The following is a 19,735-nucleotide window of genomic DNA, read 5'->3' as shown; positions in this document are numbered from 1 at the left end:
AAAAGCAATTTCTTGGGCAATCAAGACAATATGGCTTGAGTATGGAGTTATACGATGGTTTGGATTAATCCAGTATTAAATCTTTGGTTATTACAGAAATCAGTGGAGCCTATTCTTCCAAATAATCCTTAAATATCACTTATCTCAACTGAGATTTTGGAGAAAATTTAGCTTTAGAGCTTTTATTGACCTGCCAATGACCTGAAGTTAAGATTATTCTTTTCCACTGAATGAAGACAAACCACCTTATAAAAATTAACCCAGAAGGCTGTAGAGGTGATTTGTTTTCTTTATTTCTGATGACAGTTAAATAGCTTGACTAAAACTCTTGTTTCCCTAAATGGCTTTTCTGCTTTTGGATGGTGGTAGCCTGGGGAACGTAAGGAAAGCAGATGTCTCCCAAAACTGGGAATAAAATACATGGTTTATTCCAATACATTCCAGGAAACCCCATTCCAAGCTCTTTAAACTAAAACATTACTGTAAACATGTTGGCCTAAAATTTTTCAGAGCTAGAAATTTTCAGAGCAATAGCTGCCAGTTGCCACCATGATGTTAGGAAATTCTCATTAATTCTTACATGATGGTTGTCTACATAGAGATGAAACACTTGACTAAATTGTCAGCAGCACAATTGTGTCCATACAGACAGATAGAACAAATTCAATGCTGTGATGTAGTTTAAATGTGCACATGTTAACTGATTAGAGAGCTAGAAAATGGAGGGTATTTTTAGCAGCATATGATAAATATATTTCTGACTGTTGAATATTGTTTAACTGCTTTGTTCTAGTTACTGGGGATTATACAGTAGGAAGTAATACAGACAGATGTCATGTCCTGATGGGCCTTGTATTTCAGGGATGAAATGGGATTTTGTTGGCGCCAAGACCTGATTGCTTTGCCAGTTACCCTCACCCCTGGCTCATGAGGAAAGTGTATTGAGGAGATTCTCGAGGAACCACATGAGTTTTAATATCATAAGCTTCTGCCCTGAATTGAAAGGTAATTTTTTTGTTGAGGAGGGCTGAGCCACACTTATCCACAATGCCTCCTTTGGCATAGACCCCAGATAACCCAAAGTGTGTTCTCTCAAACAGATGGAGAAAATTAGAGGATAGAAAATATCAAGAGTGTTACTGAGGATGCTGCCAGCTGAACCACCATTTATGTTTTTCATAGAACAAAACTTCAAGGGGTTTAAGTAGTCAGAGTGTGGCCAGCTTTTCCTTGGAAGTATTTACGCAAGGAAGATGTTTTATATTCTGGAAGAGGGCATATGTGAAGGGCATTTCGGAATGATGTAAGGTGTATGCACAGGTCATGTGATGGAGTGGTCTGGGGAAGCCTCAGACCACTCGTGACAGGCCACATGTGATAGGCCTCGAAGTTCGCCACTACAAGCATGGAGCCCATATCCACAACAACTTCAAGCGCAGAAGCTGGGCTGTGGGGTGGAGTAGTTCACGCCCAAAATCACAACTTGGTTTGGAAAATGAGAGGGAAGAGAAACTTCCCTAAAGAGAATTAGAAAAAGTAAAACTCATGAGGTAAAGCTGTATAGATTTGAAATAATAAATCCTTACAATTTTTACTTCCACTGGTCGATGGCAGGGTTTCTTAATCTTAGCAGTCTTAACCTTTTGAGTCAGATAATTTTTAATTCTTCTTGCAGAGGAGAAGAGAGGGTACAGGCTGTTCTGTGCACGATGGCATGTTTAGCAGCATCCACAGCCTGTACTCACTAAGTGCCAGTAGCAACCCCCAGTTTTGACGACCCAAGATGTCTGCAGACATTTTCTTCCCTGGAGGCAAAAACAGCCCTGGTTGGGAAGCACTGGTTTATGAATAGAAATAAAACTGTAGTGTTCTCCAGCCAAACAAACAACAACAAAATTAAACAGCATATTTTCAATTTATTGCCTTCCTTGGCTAGTACATAGCTCACTACAATTAAAGCTTCCAATTAGAAATTCTTCCTGGGCTTAAAAAAAAAAGCTATCAAGAGAAGCAATTTAGTAAGCTGGGTTTTAGGAATATGCTGTTAATTTTGCCTAAAATGTGGCATGCAAGGGGAGAGTTATGTAATCATTTTAAGTAAATAAGTGTTTCATTAAAAAAATACCCTTAAAATGGTTTGATTCAAAAATACTGAAACCTCTTATCGTAGAAGCATAAATCTGAATAGTTTGGTTATTTAAATATAACTTACTGTGAAATCATCAAGGAACATAGCTAATCGAACCTACCATTCTAGCCTACATCATCCTGTGCATTTCAAAAAATCCTAATGAAAACTACACGAAGCTTAAAGTATAGATAAACATATCAGAGTTGACAACCGTGAAACCACGCTATCCAAAGGCTACGTGCTCTGAGGAATTCCTGTTAGCTACAGCACATGTAGGATCAATGAAGGAAGAAAATGAAGGCTCCTGGGAGACAAAATTATGCCAGGACAAAGCTGAAGAAGAGCAACACCTGTCGGAAATGTCCTAAGATAAATTTCGAAAGGTGCCAGGCTTGGAGGTGGGGCAGGCACCGCCGGAAAAGACACTTTCCCTTTGGGACTTCCTTTGCGTGTGACAAGAACAGCACTTGATGCCCTTAGAATAGTTCCTGGAACATCTGAATAAATATCTGTGGAATGGCTGAATCAGGGGTGAGGACTGGCGTTCAGGTGGGGGCCCCCTCAATAGTATGACCACAACGGAGGCTCCACCTGGCAGGGAGTCATCCTGATGCTACAGGAGCTCGTCTCTGGATTAGGAGGTCCTGTTCTACTTCCAGTTGCAAATATTACATATATTTATGTATGTGAGTGCTTTTATATATATATATACACACACACACACACAGCCGCCCAACAAGTTCCCCTTGCCCGCTGCCTAGACAGAGCTGATTTATCAAGACAGGGGAATTGCAATAGAGAAAGAGTCATTCTTGCAGAGCCAGCTGGGCGGAAAACTGGAGTTTTATTATTGCTCAAATCAGTCTCCCCGAGCGTTTGGGATCAGAGTTTTTAAGGATAATATGGCAGGGGCTCAGGAAGCGGGGAGTGCTGATTGGTCAGGTTGGAGATGGAATCACAGGGGGATCAAAGTGAGGTTTTCTTGCTGCTTTCTGTTCCTGGGTGGGATGGCAGAACTGGTTGAGCCACATTACTGGCTGGGGTGGTGTTGATGGCAGCGGCCCATCTGGAGAGGCTGCTGCCAAGATGCCGGCTGCAGCAGGGGAGGCTTCGCTTGGCGCGCTTGGTGGAGCCCGCGGGAGCTGAGAACAGGAAGGAAAGAGCCCTGCCGGCTTCTGAGCTGGTGGGGAGGGAGCCCTGCAGTCCCAGGCGCAAGGGTAGCTGCCCAGCCATGGCTTCAGACCCGGGCATCCTTGTCCCCGTGTCCTCTGGGGCGGGGGTTGGGGGCGGTGGCCGGAGCGGGGGGGGGGGGGAGGGCAGGGGAAGCCTATATTAGACCAAATGTCATGATATATTTTGTGTATTCATTTTTTAACCCATAACAATCCAAACTAGATTTTCTTACTGATTTATTTTACTTGTTTATTAATCTCATTATGTAGAATATATTTTGGAAGTTGCCTTAATAGTTTTTAGAGGAAAACAGGATAAAAATAAATAAATATGTAAAAGATGCCAGTTTTCCTTATATGTATATGTAATGGTGTAAAAAAGCACTAAATAAAATAATCCGTATAGTGGCTAGGGAAATAATTAAAGTTAGGTTTTTGGTCCTGGCGAGGTAGCTCACGCCTGTAATCCCAACACTGTGGGAGACCGTGGCTGGTGATCACTTGAGGTCACGAGTTCGAGACCAGCCTGGCCAACATAGTGAAACCCTGTCTCTACTAAAAGTACCAGAATTATCCGTGTGTGATGGCGGGCGCCTGTAATCCCAGCTACTCTGGAGGCTGAGGCAGGAGAATCGCTTGAACCTGGGAGGCAGAGGTTCCATCTCACCCTCAACTCTGTTCTTTGCATCGTTCGGGCTACACATCCCAGTGTGTTCCCATCTCCTCCTGCCCTCTAGTCTGCTGAAGGTTTTGCATCCTGTTCTCAGCATGGACACATATCTTCTCTTTTGTCCATCACATGGTCATTTCAATAGGATGTTGGTAGAATAGGAAGAAGATGCACATGTGTTTAACTAATCATTTTTAATTAGAAAGCCAGAGGTTGAACTGAAAAACAACTCATATTGAAACTGCATTTGCAATAATTATAACAGTGAGAAAATTATGGCAGTGGAGAAGATCTAATATAGCCAACTTCCCTCTTATATTTTACCTTCATGTTGCCTTAATTATTACCAGGCTTAGGATGGGCTAGCTTTGGGAGACATGTAGTTTGCAGTTTAAATAATAATAGTCCGTCTCCAAAACCCAACCACCTTTATAAAGCTAATGAGAGACCACCAGGCTGGGAGGAGAGGAGCCTGAATTCTGCAAAGGTGTAGACATAAAAGACTGCCAGCCATTATTCCATAGGTCACGAGATATGCACACCTGTAAGTCACCAGTCAGCAGGAGCTATAATCTTGGAAGGCCAGAGCTACAACCAGGCATGTGCTCAGGAGAAAGGGGACTGCAGCAGGGAGAAGAGTGGGCAGCAGGAAAAATGTATCTCTGCCTCCCAGGTTCAAGCGATTCTCCTGCTTCAGCCTCCCAAGTAGCTGGGATTACAGGCACTTTGGGAGGCTGAGACAGATGGATCACCTGAGGTCAGGAGTTCAAGACCAGCCTGGCTAACATGATGAAACCCCATCTCTACTAAAAATACAGGCTTAAGATTTAAAATAAAATAAAATAAAATAAAATAAAATAGTAAACATCCCTGCCAGCCTGCTGAATTGACCTTAGAGAATAGGGTGTGTAGTGGGTGTGACTCTCACTGTCACCATTGCTAAGTGCTTACTGACATCTTTCAGTCTTGGGGACCCATCCTCTGCTAAACTCTGCCATAAGAAGGTCATACATCCCCACTGCCTGTGATGTCTCAGTTTTGTTTTCTCATTTCCTCTTACCTTTATGCAATCAGTTTCTAGGAAGATGTTGTTTTTTTCTTTTTTATGATTGAAAGAATTTGGTTAGTTTGACCCCATACCATTTCACTTTCAGCACGTGCTCTCTACGGTTAATGTCATCCTTGGGAAGCCCGTCTTGAACACCTGGAAGGTTTTACAACAGCAATGGACCAATCAGAGTTCACAGCTACTACATTCAGTGGAAAGATTTTCCCAAGCACTACAATTAGGAAATAGCCCTCCTTTGTCCTTCTCCCAAACTAATGTGCAGATGAGCAGCATGGTAATCATGTCCAGCCACCCAAAAACCTATCAACAGAGGTTTGTTTTCCCATACTTTGACCTCTGGGGCAATGTGGTCATTGACAAGAGCTATCTAGAAAACTTGCCATCAGATTCACCTATTGTCACCATGGCTTTCCCAACTCTCCAAGCCATCCTTGCCCAGGGTATCCAGGAAAATAATTTTGCAGAGAGCTTAGTGATGACGACCACTGTCAGCCACAATGTGACTATGCCATTCAGGATTTCAATGACTTTTAAGAACAACAGCCCTTCAGGCGGCGAAACAACATGTGTCTTCTGGAACTTCAGGCTTTCCAACAACATGGAGGGGGGGGGACAGCAGTGGGTGCTATGTTGAAGAAGGTGATGGGGACAATGTTACCTGTATCTGTGACCACCTAACATCATTCTCCATTCTCATGTCCCCTGACTCCCCAGATCCTGGTTCTCTCCTGGGGATACTACTGGATATTATTTCTTATGTTGGGGTGGGCTTTTCCATCTTCAGCTTGGCGGCCTGTCTAGTTGTGGAAACTGTGGTGTGGAAATCAGTGACCAAGAACCAGACTTCCTATATGCGCCACACCTGCATAGTGAATATTGCTGCCTCCGTTCTGGTCACCAACACCTGGTTCATTGTGGTCGCTGCCATCCAGGACAATCACTACATACTCTGCAAGACAGCCTGTGTGGCTGCCACCTTCTTCATCCACTTCTTCTACCTCAGCATCTTCTTCTGGATGCTGACACTGGGCCTCATGTTGTTCTATCGCCTGCTTTTCATTCTGCATGAAACAAGCAGGTCCACTCAGAAAGCCATTGCCTTCTGTCTTGGCTACGGCTGCCCTACCTGCCATCTCGGTCATCATGCTGGGAGCCACCCAGCCCTGGGAAGTCTATATGAGGAAGAATGTCTGTTGGCTCAACTGGGAGGACACCAAGGCCCTGCTGGCTTTTGCCATCCCAGCACTGATCATTGTGGTGGTGAACATAACCATCACTATTGTGGTCATCACCAAGATCCTGAGGCCTTCCATTGGAGACAAGCCATGCAAGCAGGAGAAGAGCAGCCTGTTTCAGATCAGCAAGAGCACTGGGGTCCTCACGCCACTCTGGGGCCTCACTTGGGGTTTTGATCTCACCACTGTGTTCCCAGGGACCAACCTTGTGTTCCATATCGTATTTGCCATCCTCAATGTCTTCCAGGTGAGTTTTACAGTGCGGGACTTTCAGGAAGATTTTATCCCTGTAGGACAAATTAATGATAGAAACACAAACAAGAGTAGGAATGGGGAAGGATTTCAGCCCAGAGGAAGCCTCAGCTCTAAAGAGTAGTAATAATGAGAATTCAATGAGATGGAAAGAACACATTCTTCTGATCCTATGGAACCTCACGCTTTTTATCACCTACATTATAATTGAGTGTCATTTCCCAGTCTCTGCTAAATACCCTGATTACACCAGTAAAAGGAAAATCCCCATTTGTCTAAGATTATCTTGATGCAGTCTATTATCTCCTAAATGAAAATCCTGTCTTTGTGAGGACAGGGATTGCCCTTTTCTTGTTCATCACTATACCTCTATGCCTGATAGAGACCTTGGTACAGAGTAGGTTTTCAATAATCATTTGAATGAAATAAATCCTGTGTACCACATAGCAGCTTCTCTGGAAACATCAAAAATCAAAGAACGAATGTCCTGTGAATGCCAGACAATCTGCTTGATTGTACTACAATGAAAAAACATCTTCTTTGCTCTCCTGCAGCACGTAACTAATTACAATGCAGACCAGTTTGTTAGAAGAAATATAACAGAGGTATAGATAGCAAGCCTTTAAACCACAAGGAAGGAAGTGATTAATTCTGTTTCACCCAGTGGAGAGGTGGTAATATAGGAAAAAACCTGCCCAAGGATTGAGGCCACTGTGAGCTTGTGAAGAGGCAGAGGCTGGAGGTGCACTTGAGATACTGCTTTCAGGATGCTTGTGCCAAGAACATATGAACCTTAATTTCTGCTACTGGGCCTGTGTCTCCAAGCTATAAAGTTCATATGTAATGACCTTCATGATATGCCTCATTTGGAAGGAACTAGTTATCCCACCCCATAGCCAAGATTCTCATCACAACTATGTGAGGAATATTGTAGACACAAGAGGTGTATAAATAGCATAACCAACAGGACCTCCAGTTCTCAACCAAAGGAAAATGGGAAAATAGAAAATATCCTCCTAACATCATAACATTTAGAGTCCCTTGGTGTGGACCAACTGCCTCTCATTGAACAGTATCATGTACTGGACTCATTCCATAAACTCAGATAGAAAAAGAAGTAGTACAAATTTAACACCAGGTTAATAGTACTTTCTCTTTTGCTGGACAATAGACTATAATTAAAATGCACTTCTTTTTAATCTTTTTTCCTCAGGGATTGTTCAGTTTACTCTTTGGATGCCTCTAGGATCTGAAGGTAAGAGCAATGACAGTTTCATGTTCCTAGAAAAGCGTGAAGTGCTTCTGGCATGTTGAAGTTATGATAGCTTCTTTTTAACAATGCAGGTACAGGAAGCTTTGCTGAATAAGTTTTCATTGTTGAGATGGTCTTCACAGCACTCAAAGGTAAACCTTTTCTCTGCAGAGACTTTTCATTTTATAACCTCATGTATTCCACTAGCATTCTGAAGTAAAGAGTACTACATTTTTTCTTCAGGATTTTGATCAATTAGGCTAAATATATTGCATCCTCAAACCCATCTCCCTCAACAGCTATATTTGGCATAGATCATTCCATTGTTTTTGCTTCTCAAGTCATTCTGCCTATTAAACAGAGCCATAGAGCTGTCATTGAGATGCTACTCCACATATTTAAATAGGGTTTAAAATAATATATGATATAAACTGAAGGTTGAAATCAAATGTTCAATGAGAAGCAGTCTTCTGGGGGGATTCAAGGCATTAGAGAAAACAAGTTGAAGAATAATAATGGATAAAATTTTCTATAGTTCATTTTGGAACATAACTATTGCCCTTGGATATATCTGACTGCCTTTCACATGTCAGAAAATACTAGAAGCCTAACAAACAACAAAACTTGTATTTGACAGTTATTTTTCTAATACAGATGACATGACTCCAGTATTTTAATGTGACCTCTGGGAGTGGGACTAGAGATGCCGGCAGTGACCACTAGAGGGTGGAAAATCAATCCTCCTAGGGATGTAAACAGCTTTGGTCCCACAAATTTGCTTTGTGATTTTCCCTTTTTTTCTCTCTTCTAGTCAACATCCCTGGGTTCATCCACACCTGTGTTTTCTATGAGTTCTCCAATATCAAGGAGATTTAACAGTTTGTTTGGTAAAACAGGTGAGTAGTGGCCTCTATGTTCTCCCTGCTTGCCCAGAACACATTTGGTCAAATGGGGAGCCTCAACACCCCTACTCTTTCACCCCACTAATGGCATTTACCTAAAATGTCCTCTTTTGGGGTAGAGGTTAAATAGAGGAACTTACATTTTCACAAATCACCAAAAAGTGGGTACAGAGGGCAGCTGCCTTTGTTGGGAACTTATAATAACTCATAAAGAATAAGATTTGGAGAATCTAGACAATGATTTGGAGAGCCGTCTGTCAAAATATCATCCATCAAAATAAGAACTGTAAATTGCTGGCCTTGTCAAACACAGAGTTCTTCTCAAATTATGTGAAATAAGAGTAGATAGGTCATGTTTCAGGGTTACGGGGCAGCAAAGAATACATTTAGAAAATCTTACTACAGGATCTCACTATGTAGGTTTGTTTTCCTTTTGTGTTCCTTTTATAAAGTGTGCTTGTGTTACACATGGAAGCACATAGAAGTGTGCATGCATTACATAAGGGAACACCCTAGTTAGTTATTCTATTAGAAATATTCACAGTTAAATTTCTACCTTGGAGATATGAAATGAATGGAATTAATAACTTTGGGCAACAGATCTCAGCTATTCTAGCAAATTGAAACCCCTGTCCCATGCCACCATCCCTCCCCCACAGGAAAATAAGCCCCAGGATTTCTTCTAGCTTTTTGAAACTCAACAGATCTCACAAATGCAGAGTTGAGAAATGCATCAATGTTCCAGATTAAGGCTTTTCACATACAAGCAAATTTTGTGAATGCCTATAACTGTTAAAACTCCAGAGGACTTGGGTTCTTTTCTGCTTCAATTTAATGAATTACCCATGAAACTGGGGGACCTTCACTTCTGATTATGAAAGTCCCAATTGGGCATGTTTGGGGGGCCCCATAAGTACCGTAATTTGGTTTATGTTGTCAGCAGCCCCTAAGATCCCCCCAGGCCATGACAGAAACTTTGTTAGCGGTGGCGGTTCAGCAATTTGATGGTAGGGTGGGCACTTCAACCCTTTTCTTGCCCGACACACACTCTCCACCCACTCCCTGTGCACAGTCCCCACCTCCACGCAGACACAAGCCTGTGCAGTTGCTCAGAGGCTGCCTTCCTTGCTGCACTGATTCTCAGCAGTTCTGTTGACGTTCCTGACTCCTGCTTCTTTTCTGGTCCTGCCTTTTCTCTCCCTATAATTTTCTCTTTTCTTTCCCTTTACTCTCTTTACAAACCTCCACTTTCAGTAGAGCTTCCAGGTGCCTCCCAAGAGCTTCCGTAAGTCACCACAACCCAAGAGGACCAGGGAGATTCCCTCATGCAGATGTTCCCAGACCATGCATGTGATGGCATATGGAGGGCTTCCCACCTTGACATCTTCCTGTCCTTTGTAGAAACCTGGCTGCTGGTATGATGTGAAGTAGTGACTGCTTGTTGGCTGCCACACATGCATGAGAACGACAACTCTGTTAGTTCTCTGGCATTTCTAGGTCTTGGGAGGAGGGCAGGTATGGGTTGGTTTCCAGGCATGGCTGAGTTTACCTAGTGCCTAGACCACTGCTCCCCTGGGTCCCTTAGGAGATGTTCACACCCCAAAGTTCATGATGGTTTGTCTTCAAGGCTGAGTTGCTGCTCTTTTTTTCAGGAACATATAATGTTGCCACCCCAGAAGCAACCAGCTCATCCCTGGAAAACTCATCCAGTGCTTATTCGTTGCTCAACTAAGAACGGGATAATCCAACATACGTGACCTCCTGGGGACAGTGGATGGATGTGCTTTTAAAAAGAGATCCTTGCAAAGCAATGGAGAACGTGTTCTTGGGGCAGGTTTCCAGGAGCAGATGCCAAAAAGACTTTCATAGAGAAGAGGCTTTCTTTTGTAAAGACAGACTGAAAATAATTGTTATGTTTATGTTTGTTCCCTCCCCCTCCCCCTCCCCCTTGTGTGATACTACATGTGTATAGTATTTAAGTGAAACTCAAGCCCCCGAAGGCCCAACTTCTCTGTCTATACTGTAATATAGAATTTCAAAGAGACATTTTCACTTTCTACACATTGGGCACTAAGATAAGCTTTGATTAAAATAGTAAGTAAAAGACAACCTAGGAAATACTTCAGTGAATTCTAAGAAGGAAGGAAGGAAGAAAGGAAGGAAAGAAGGGAGGGAAACAGGAAGAAAGGGAAAAAGAAGAAAAAGAGAAAGATGAAAATAGGAACAAATATAGACAAACAACATTAAGGGCCACGTTTTAAGATTTCCATGTTAATGATCTAATATAATCACTCAGATAGTGCAACATTGAGAATTTTTTTTTAATGGCTCAAAAATGGAAACTGAAAGTAAGTCATGGGGAGTGAATACTTTGGGCAGTGTCTTCCTGATGTCTTCTTAGCTAAGAGGAGAAAAAAAAGGCTGAAAAAATAGGGAAGAAATTCCTTCATCAGAACGACTTCAAGTGGATAATAATATTTATAAGAAATGAATGGAAGGAAATATGATTCTCCTGAGGATAACTTTGTATGTTAAGGTTTGAACTAAGTGAATGTATCTGCAGAGGAAGTATTATAAAGATACATCATTAGATCCAAGTGCTGATTGAATTTTTATCGTTTATCAGAAAAGCCTTGTATTTTAGTTCGTTCCATATTTTGAAAGCAAAAAATATATGTTTTATATACCTTTCACTTGCCAAATTTGATATATTGCACTGAAGACAGACCCTGTCATATATTTAATGGCTTCAAGCAGGTACTTCTCTGTGCATTATAGAATAGATTTTAATAATCTTATTGCATTGTACATTATTATTGCTGTTGTCACTGTTATTGTTACTGTGGATAATGGCCCTTGGTGTGTTGCATAGCTCCCTAGGTATTCTCTGTTTCCATCTTTACTTTCCCAGACCAATACACATTAAGCATTTTGCATGGTCTAACTTGTGTTTATTCCAACCACTTGGAAAGCTCCTGGAAAGAAATTTTACATTTGGCTGTTCTATGCTGCCAATGACACTTGACCTTGTTGAACAAATGGCAGAGACTTTCCCAAGGATTTGATTGTTTGTGAATTATCTGCATGTGTGCTTTTTTTCATGTGTATGTATTTCATTAAAAAATATAAATACTTATGAAAATTGCATCCATATTAGAGTTAACCATGTGCTATTGATACAGCAACCCTACATTGCAAATAAAAGTCCGATCCCAAAAGGAGAATGAGACAAAAATAGAGATGTGGGGCTACTTAGGATATGTGGGCTGTGTGGCAACAGAAATGGGCCCAGCCATTAGGAAGATGGGGCAAAAGAGGCTGAGATTCAACAGCCATTTCTTTATTGAGGTTCAAAGGAGTTTTCTTTTAATATTTTAACCTTTAAAATATCTTCTTTTTATTTTTAATTTTAAATTCTACTTAAATTCTACTTCTGCCTCTCTTTTCTTCATGGGGAAGGAGAGGTATGGGACAGAGGTGGGACAGTTGATGTAAATGAACTCTTTATTTCTACATATTCACAAATTACATAGACATCTACTTCCACATTTGCCTGAGAATTGTCACATCACTGTCCCAAATGAATGGTGCATTACTGAAAGTCCCTAAAGGAAATCATTGTTATGCTATAAGTGCATGCCTTGTTCTTCAGGAATGATCAACTTTGGGCAGAGCTTGATACTAAGAAGATGGAGACAGAGGTTGGGTTGGGGGAAATCCCTTGAATTAGAATTAGAATTAGAGAAAGAAGGCCTTTGACTGATTTGGTTCCTGGAGTTATATCAAGAAGAATCGAGCCAGGCTTGGAGCACGATGTTAGCAGGGCTATCTTGACATGATCAATCAAGGAAAGCACACAGTATCAGGAGCAGGATGTGGTTGTCATGTTCAAAAATTCAGTGGGGCAAGAAACGCTGAACTTCCACCCACTTCAGCCAGGATCCCTTGGGGAATCACTGTGTTCAACCCTGTGAAGGGAACTTTCATCATAGCAGGAGCCTGTGGGAGTTACACAGGATGTGGATCTGGCCCACTGCTCCATTTGTTAACTGGGGCATGTTCCCTTATCCCCAACACACACAAATACACACATGCACACTTGTGCACATGTGCACATACATGCATGCATGTGTTTCACCCTTTCAAGCCACAGCACTGGGTCCAAATTCCAGAAAAGCTATGAAAGCAAATAATTGGAGAAACACTTGCTGGTTTTCTGCCCACTGCAATACACATTAGCCCAGCCACTACGCTTTCCCAGGAAAATCCTAAAATGAACAGTAGAATTCAAAATTGTAGAACAGCAGTTATGAAGCTGAGAATTTTATGAATGCAGGAGCCTCATTTGGCCCTGAGGTTGCCATCTCTCAATCAATAATGATTACAAGGCTATTAGTAGCAGATTCCTGAGAATGAAGGCACATGGAGTTGTGCGATCTACTTTGTTCGTAAGGTGCCCAGTGCTTCCCTGTGTTCCTGACATCTCTCAGTGTATAAAGTCCATTCCCTGAGCCTAAACTTTCTTGCATTAAGAGCTTTCCATTAAGTCAGTTTCTTGCAAAGGGCTTTGTCCTAATGAGTCAGAGTCTGTGAGGTTAGAACATTCACAAATGAGAAGCTAATACAGATTATAGGAATATTCTCTGGGAATATTCTAAGTCCAGACTAACACATCATCTCCTGAGTAAGCCAGATGTCTGCTATCCTCCTCCCCCACTTCTTATTGTTTGCATGGGGAAATGGTTAAATAAATGTCTGTGGGGTTTTCAGGTTTTCGCTAAGGCCAGAAATTAAGAAAGACTGTGGGAAGTCACGGCCTTTTGTGGTTTGTATAGAGAATTTCAAAGAGACCCATGTTGGAATGCTTCAGGAAAAAAAAAAAAAGTTACATGGAGATGAGAAAGATTACAGTAATTGCTAAGTATAGAAAGGAGGTGTGGGTGAGTTATTGAGGTGAATGGAGCAGAAAGTCACAATCATTTGAAGAAAAAAAGAAATAGGTGGTCCTAGAAATGCCAGGTAGGTGGAATGCGTTTATTTTGTGCCATGTGATGGTGAAGTCAAATAAGCCCTCCTCATCCAAAAGAGAAAACCCAGTGAGTGACCCAGGCCAGTAAAAGACTGATTCTTCAAGTGTCCAAAATGAAGGTGGAACTTACAGGGAACTTACCTCTTGATTGTGTTTTTAAAAGGGCAACCGGAATAGCGTCTCATCATTTCAAGAGGACAGTAGTTTAGCTTTAATATTAGGTTCTGTTGGTTTCTAAAATTATCACTTGGGATTTAAAATCACATCATGTATGCCAGCACACAAATATGCTTCCTTTCCATACTATAACAATGAAATATCTAATGAGATCTCGTGAGCTGTCTTATCGGGGGACCTGCCCCGATAATCACGTAGGTTCTTTTTTATTTTCCTAAGCGTCGACTGGCTTGAGAAATAAAAGGACAGAGTGCAAAGGAGAGAAATTTTAAAGCTGGGCGTCCGGGGGAGACATCACACATTGGTAGGATCTGTGATGCCCCACAAGCCACAAAAACCAGCAAGTTTTTATTAGGGATTTTCAAAAGGGGAGGGAGTGTGCGAATAGGTGTGGGTGACAGACATCAAGTACTTAACAGGGTAATAGAATATCACAAGGCAAGTGGAGGCAGGGCGAGATCACAGGACCACAGGATGGAGGCGAAATTAAAATTGCTAATGAAGTTAGCACCATTGTCATTGATAACATCTTATCAGGAGGCAGGGTTTTGAGATCAACCGGTCTGACCAAAATTTATTAGGCGGGAATTTCCTCTTCCTAATAAGCCTGGGAGCGCTATGGGAGACTGGAGTTTATTTCACCTCTGCAATCTCAACCATAAGAGACAGGTACGCCCCGGGGGGGCCAGTTCAGAGACCTACCCCTAAGTGTGCATTCTCTTTCTCAGGGACGTTCCATGCTGGGAAAAAGAATTCATCGATATTTCTCCCATTTGCTTTTGAAAGAAGAGAAATATGGCTCTGTTCTGCCCGGCTCACCAGAGGTCAGAGTTTAAGGTTATCTCTCTTATTCCCTGAACAATTGCTGTTATCCTCTTCTTTTTTCAGGGTGCCCACGTTTCGTATTGCTCAGACACACATGCTGTACAATTTGTGTAGTTAACGCAATTATTACAAGGTCCTGGAACGATATACATCCTCCTCAACTGACAGGGGATTAAGAGATTAAAGACAGGAATAGGAAATTACAAGGGTATTGATTGGGGAAGTGATAAGTGTCCATGAAATCTTTACAATTTATGTTTAGAGATTGCAGTAAAGACAGGCATAAGAAATTACAAAAGTATTAATTTGGGGAACTAATAAATGTCCATAAAATCTTCACAATCCACGTTCTTCTGCCATGGCTTCAGCCGGTCCCTCCGTTTGGGGTCCCTGACTTCCAGCAACACTGTCTCTGTAGTAATTGTTTGCCCTCTTGCAATGCGGTGCTGCTGCCTCTCAGGCTTCCGCATGTCACCCAGAATGCAGCTCTATTCTCCAAACAGCGAACGATCCTTTCCATCTTCCAGGTATGGGGGATCCTTTCCATCTTCCAGGTATGGGGGAGGCCGGCAGCTCGCCCCTGAGCTCAACTGGCTGGCAGGGCTGATGGCTTCCCTCACACCATCCGCACTCCCAAGCCGTGTGCAAAGATCCAGCACGTTATAGAAGGTTTAAACAAGGGTCCTTGAAGTAAAGTTTTCAGAACCAATTGTCTGGCAAACAAACAGATGCCTGTTCCAACATTTGTGTGAGGATGGCTTGAAATTTTCATTGACAGCTGAAAATAGAGCCCTCATGTCCTATAGATGAATATAAAGGATGTGAGGGCTCTATTTATCCTCTAGCACATTCTAGAGGGAAACCAAGTTTCCCACTTTTAGTGGACAGAAGAAGAAAAGAGGGGAGATGGGCCAACTCCCGAAGTCCGCTCTATGCCAGACACAAGTTCTGATCTCCAAATACCATCTGTATGTGTCCGGGGTGGGCGTGGGGGCCTTGGTCATGGTGTCCTATGATTCAGACACAACCGTCCTGTCTATTCTTTTTTTTTTTTTTGAGACGGAGTCTCACTCTGTCCCCCAGGCTGGAGTGCAGTGGCGCCATCTCGGCTCACTGCAAGCTCCGCCTCCCGGGTTCACGCCATTCTCCTGCCTCAGCCTCCGGAGTAGCTGGGACTACAGGCGCCCGCTACCACGCCCTGCTAATTTTTTTTTATTTATTTATTTTTAGTAGAGACGGGGTTTCACCGTGTTAGCCAGGATGGTCTCGATCTCCTGACCTCATGATCCACCCGCCTCGGCCTCTCAAAGTGCTGGGATTATTCTTAAATAATTTTATACACACCCATTTTTCCCCTTTTACCTGTAAACTTTGAAATGAAGTTGAAAGGCCACCAGTGTCCATGACAGGTCCCTCTGCACACATGGTGGCATGGTTAGGAGATACATGAGCCTGTTCCCACCCCAGGGTTTTTATTCTGTCATGCAGAGCCATGTGAAGGATGCCGGTGACTATTGAAGCCTAAACAGAACAAACCCAGGAGCCCGGGGGGAAAAATGGCTTTATTCTCAGTATGAAAGTCAAGAGCACCTGATTGGGCAAGTGGTGGGCAGATTGCTGTCACGGCCCACTTCCGATGACATTAAACAACAAAACCCAGGAATGACTTTGGACCCTGCCTTTTTCGGATTTTGATTGGTGCCATCCTGGTTCTTCCATCCTGCCAGCCAGCCGGCACCCCAGCAGTTGCGGGAAAAGGAATTTGACTTTGATTAACCGAGAAAAACTGTGCATGCGTTTTCTGTTTTTTCTGGAATTGTGAGGGTTTTCCCATGCCCCAGGGGCTCCCTCACAGCTGTCCTATCCCAAGCATTCCCGACAGGAATCTCCAGCTGGGTTGGAGTGACAGCTGGCTTCCAGCACCGCAGCTCCGCAACCACTGCTGGCGTCTCCTGAGGCTCGCGCGCCCCTGGTGGGCGTGAGAGGAGGCGTCCCCGCGGCGGTCCGGCCTCAGGAAGCCCGTGGGAGGCAGAGTCAGTCCCGCGGATGACGCGCCCAGTGGGCTACGTTCAGGAAGTCATTTGATCATATGGGCAGAGCGAAGGTCAAGGCATAGTGGATAACAGAAACCAGAAATGAAAAAAATCTCTTTCACTCCTGCCTCCTAACTTTCATATTATGATCCTTACAGGGGAAAGGGTAGTCAGAAAGCCACGTAGGACTGTGGAGGGAGAGAAATCCCAGTCACGTCGTTTCAGTGCGTGAAAGGCAAAGGAAATTTCGGGCCCCCAATCACTATGCAAAAAGGAAAAAAGTAAGATGGAAGCTGAGCCATGCAAGAAACAGCCTTTTCCTTCTATTGCTAAGAAAATAGCTAACAAATGAAAGGCCAGATATCTCCACAGAGAGCTACACTAGGTACACCTTTTATGTAAAGTACTGATTTACTGAGATGAATACATCACTGACTATTTTCCTACCTGCTCCTTTTCTCCTGCAATGCATGGATTATGCCATGTGACCATACCCTCCCTCTTTCGCCTCCACTTTTCCCCTTTAAATACTGAAACCTTCAAAATATCTTTGCAGAAAGACACAGACCACAGGCTGTCTCTGTGATTGTGTGTTCCATTCTTCCAGGCATGTTCTTAACCTTGGTAAAATAAACTTCTAAGTTGATTGAGACCTGTCTCAGAGACTGGTTTACAAGTGTGCATAGCACACCTGCAGGCAGGCATACATTTCTGAGGCATACTCGCTGAGATAGCTCCTTCCTTTCTCTGTCCCCCCCTTACTGACTGAATCTCATTTATGGCACTAACAGCAAAGCTGAAAGCCCCAGAAAAGATCTGGTTCACCCATTCCAGATAGGCTGCTGGAAGGTCGTTTGAGGAAGAAAAATGGGTGCCTTCCGTGTTTCATGGGAACCCAATACTTTTTCCATCAAGGCAGCTGCAAAAGGATTAACATAGGTGGTCTTATTCCCTTTCCTAATTCATCCATTGAAAGCCACTGCTGGCCTGGATTTTCATTTTCAATCCATCATGAATCTGCAGATGAATCTGCAGCTATCCCAGGGCAATCTGACAGTCCAGCCAGCAGCTGAGGCTGGATGGCAAGTTCCTATCCTCTGAGCACACATTGCTAACGTGTGATCTGAGAAGACCCAGGAGAAGTCAACAGGGCCAACTGCCGGCAGGGCTGGTCCTTGGTGTAGAGGGACAAGCTGAACTGGCCTTAAGTAATGAGGCAGACAGCTTCCCAGTTTGGGGGGATGTCATGCACCTTGACCTGTTGCTCCTATACCCTCGGAATAGCTCTCACACCTTCTCCTTCATGTTGGACATTCCTTTTACAAAAACAGAAATCTCAAAGACAGATAAAGTTAAGAAGATTAATCTCAGGTTAATCTCAAGGAGAGAAAAGGTATGCAAATACACCTCTGGGTGAGAAACACAGTAACTTAAATTTACCCTCAAATGGAAATGGCTGGTAACTATATAAATATATTAACCAACATTTTTTGAGCCCTTTCTGTGTACCTGCTGCTGTTCTAAGATTTTTATGCGTATAATCTCATTTAAACTCTATAGCAAACCAAAAGCAACTAAATATTCTTTTTCTTTGCATTTCTAGAGGAAAAAGCTAAGCACAGAGAGGTAAATAACTTGCCCACAGTCACACAGCTGAGGACCAGTAGAATCAGGATCTAAATGCAGTGTCTGACCTAGAACATGGGCATGGATCCACCACCTTATATTGCTTCTCTATGCAACCTGATGCCAGTTACTTGCTTAAAAGTAGGCCTCCGTAGCAGGAAGAGTTTCAAATGCAAAAAATGATAGGGAGAACGACAGTGACAGAGAGGTTGGAGGAGTTAAGGCTTCTCCAAGCTTCATCTCACTTTATAATTCTACCTTGGGGCAGCCCAGGACATAATGACCAATGTTCTGGGCAAACTTCAGAGTGCGCCTACTTCCTTTTTAAGTCTCTGTTGAAACATCAGAGAATTCCTGCTGTGCTGCTTTATTGAAAGTAGATCTCAACTTAGTTATCTAGTGGACCCCCCAGCTTGAGTCTTCAGTCAAGTGAGCTTCTTGTAAGGTCTCAATCACCAGTGTTGTTTTTATTTTTGTCTCAGAGCTATCAAGAATTCTTGGCGTGTTGGATGGCATTTAGACATGTAGGAAGGCAATATGGCTTCCCAGAAATGAAGCGTGATTCTGAGGCTATGTTTAAACATATCAAGTGGAGAATTGGGACATTTGTCCTAATACGTTTAGCTAAGTCATGATTTTCCTTCTGATATGCAGACTGAAACAGCAGCTGATTTGCTACTTGAATGCTTTGCATTCTCTGCTTCATTTTGCATGGACAGGGGTATTGGGCTGTTCTTCAGCATTGATTGACAGCCAGTTTGGCAAATGTGGTATGGTGGTTAACAGCATTGGTTCTCGAGCCAAACTGTGTGCTTTTCAGTTGTAGGTCCACCACTTCTTAGTTTGATTTTTGGTAAAATAACTCTTTCTGCCTCAATTTACACTATGTGAAAGGAAATAATAATAGTACATGCTCTATGGGTTGTTATAAAATTATTATAAAGCCTACAAAATCATATCTGGCATGCAATTATTGCTGAATAAAGTTAGCCTTCATTATTTTGCATCTTACTGTGTGTGCATAAAAACTATAGTAGATATGTATCATACACACATATATAAATCATGCATCACGACTTAGCCAAATTTATTAGGGCAAATGTTTCAATTCTCCTCCTGATATATTTAAACACAGCCTCAGAATCACACTTCATTTCTGAGAAGTCATACTTTCTTCCTATGTGTCTAGATAATATCCAACACTCAGAATTCTTGATAGATCTTGACAGAACTCAGATTTAGACGCCGGTTCTATTCAGAATCAAACTACATATGCCTTTCACATTGTCACATTTAATTCATGGTTAAGAGCTTTTGAGAGTAACTTCAAAGGTACGTGACATCCTAAATCATAACTTTATC

General features: G+C 42.6%; 1 pseudogene; it reads left to right on the top strand.

Annotated features, from left to right (window-relative positions):
• Positions 1 to 5,132: 5,132 nt before the first annotated feature.
• LOC473137 (adhesion G protein-coupled receptor F5-like) lies at positions 5,133 to 10,446 on the top strand (annotated as a pseudogene).
• Positions 10,447 to 19,735: the final 9,289 nt, after the last annotated feature.

The sequence above is a fragment of the Pan troglodytes genome, chromosome 11 (genome assembly GCF_028858775.2).
Source record: "Pan troglodytes isolate AG18354 chromosome 11, NHGRI_mPanTro3-v2.0_pri, whole genome shotgun sequence".
Taxonomy (NCBI): Eukaryota; Metazoa; Chordata; class Mammalia; order Primates; family Hominidae; genus Pan; species Pan troglodytes.
Note: the sequence above shows the minus strand (reverse complement) of the source record. Positions and strands in the feature narration are given on the sequence as shown.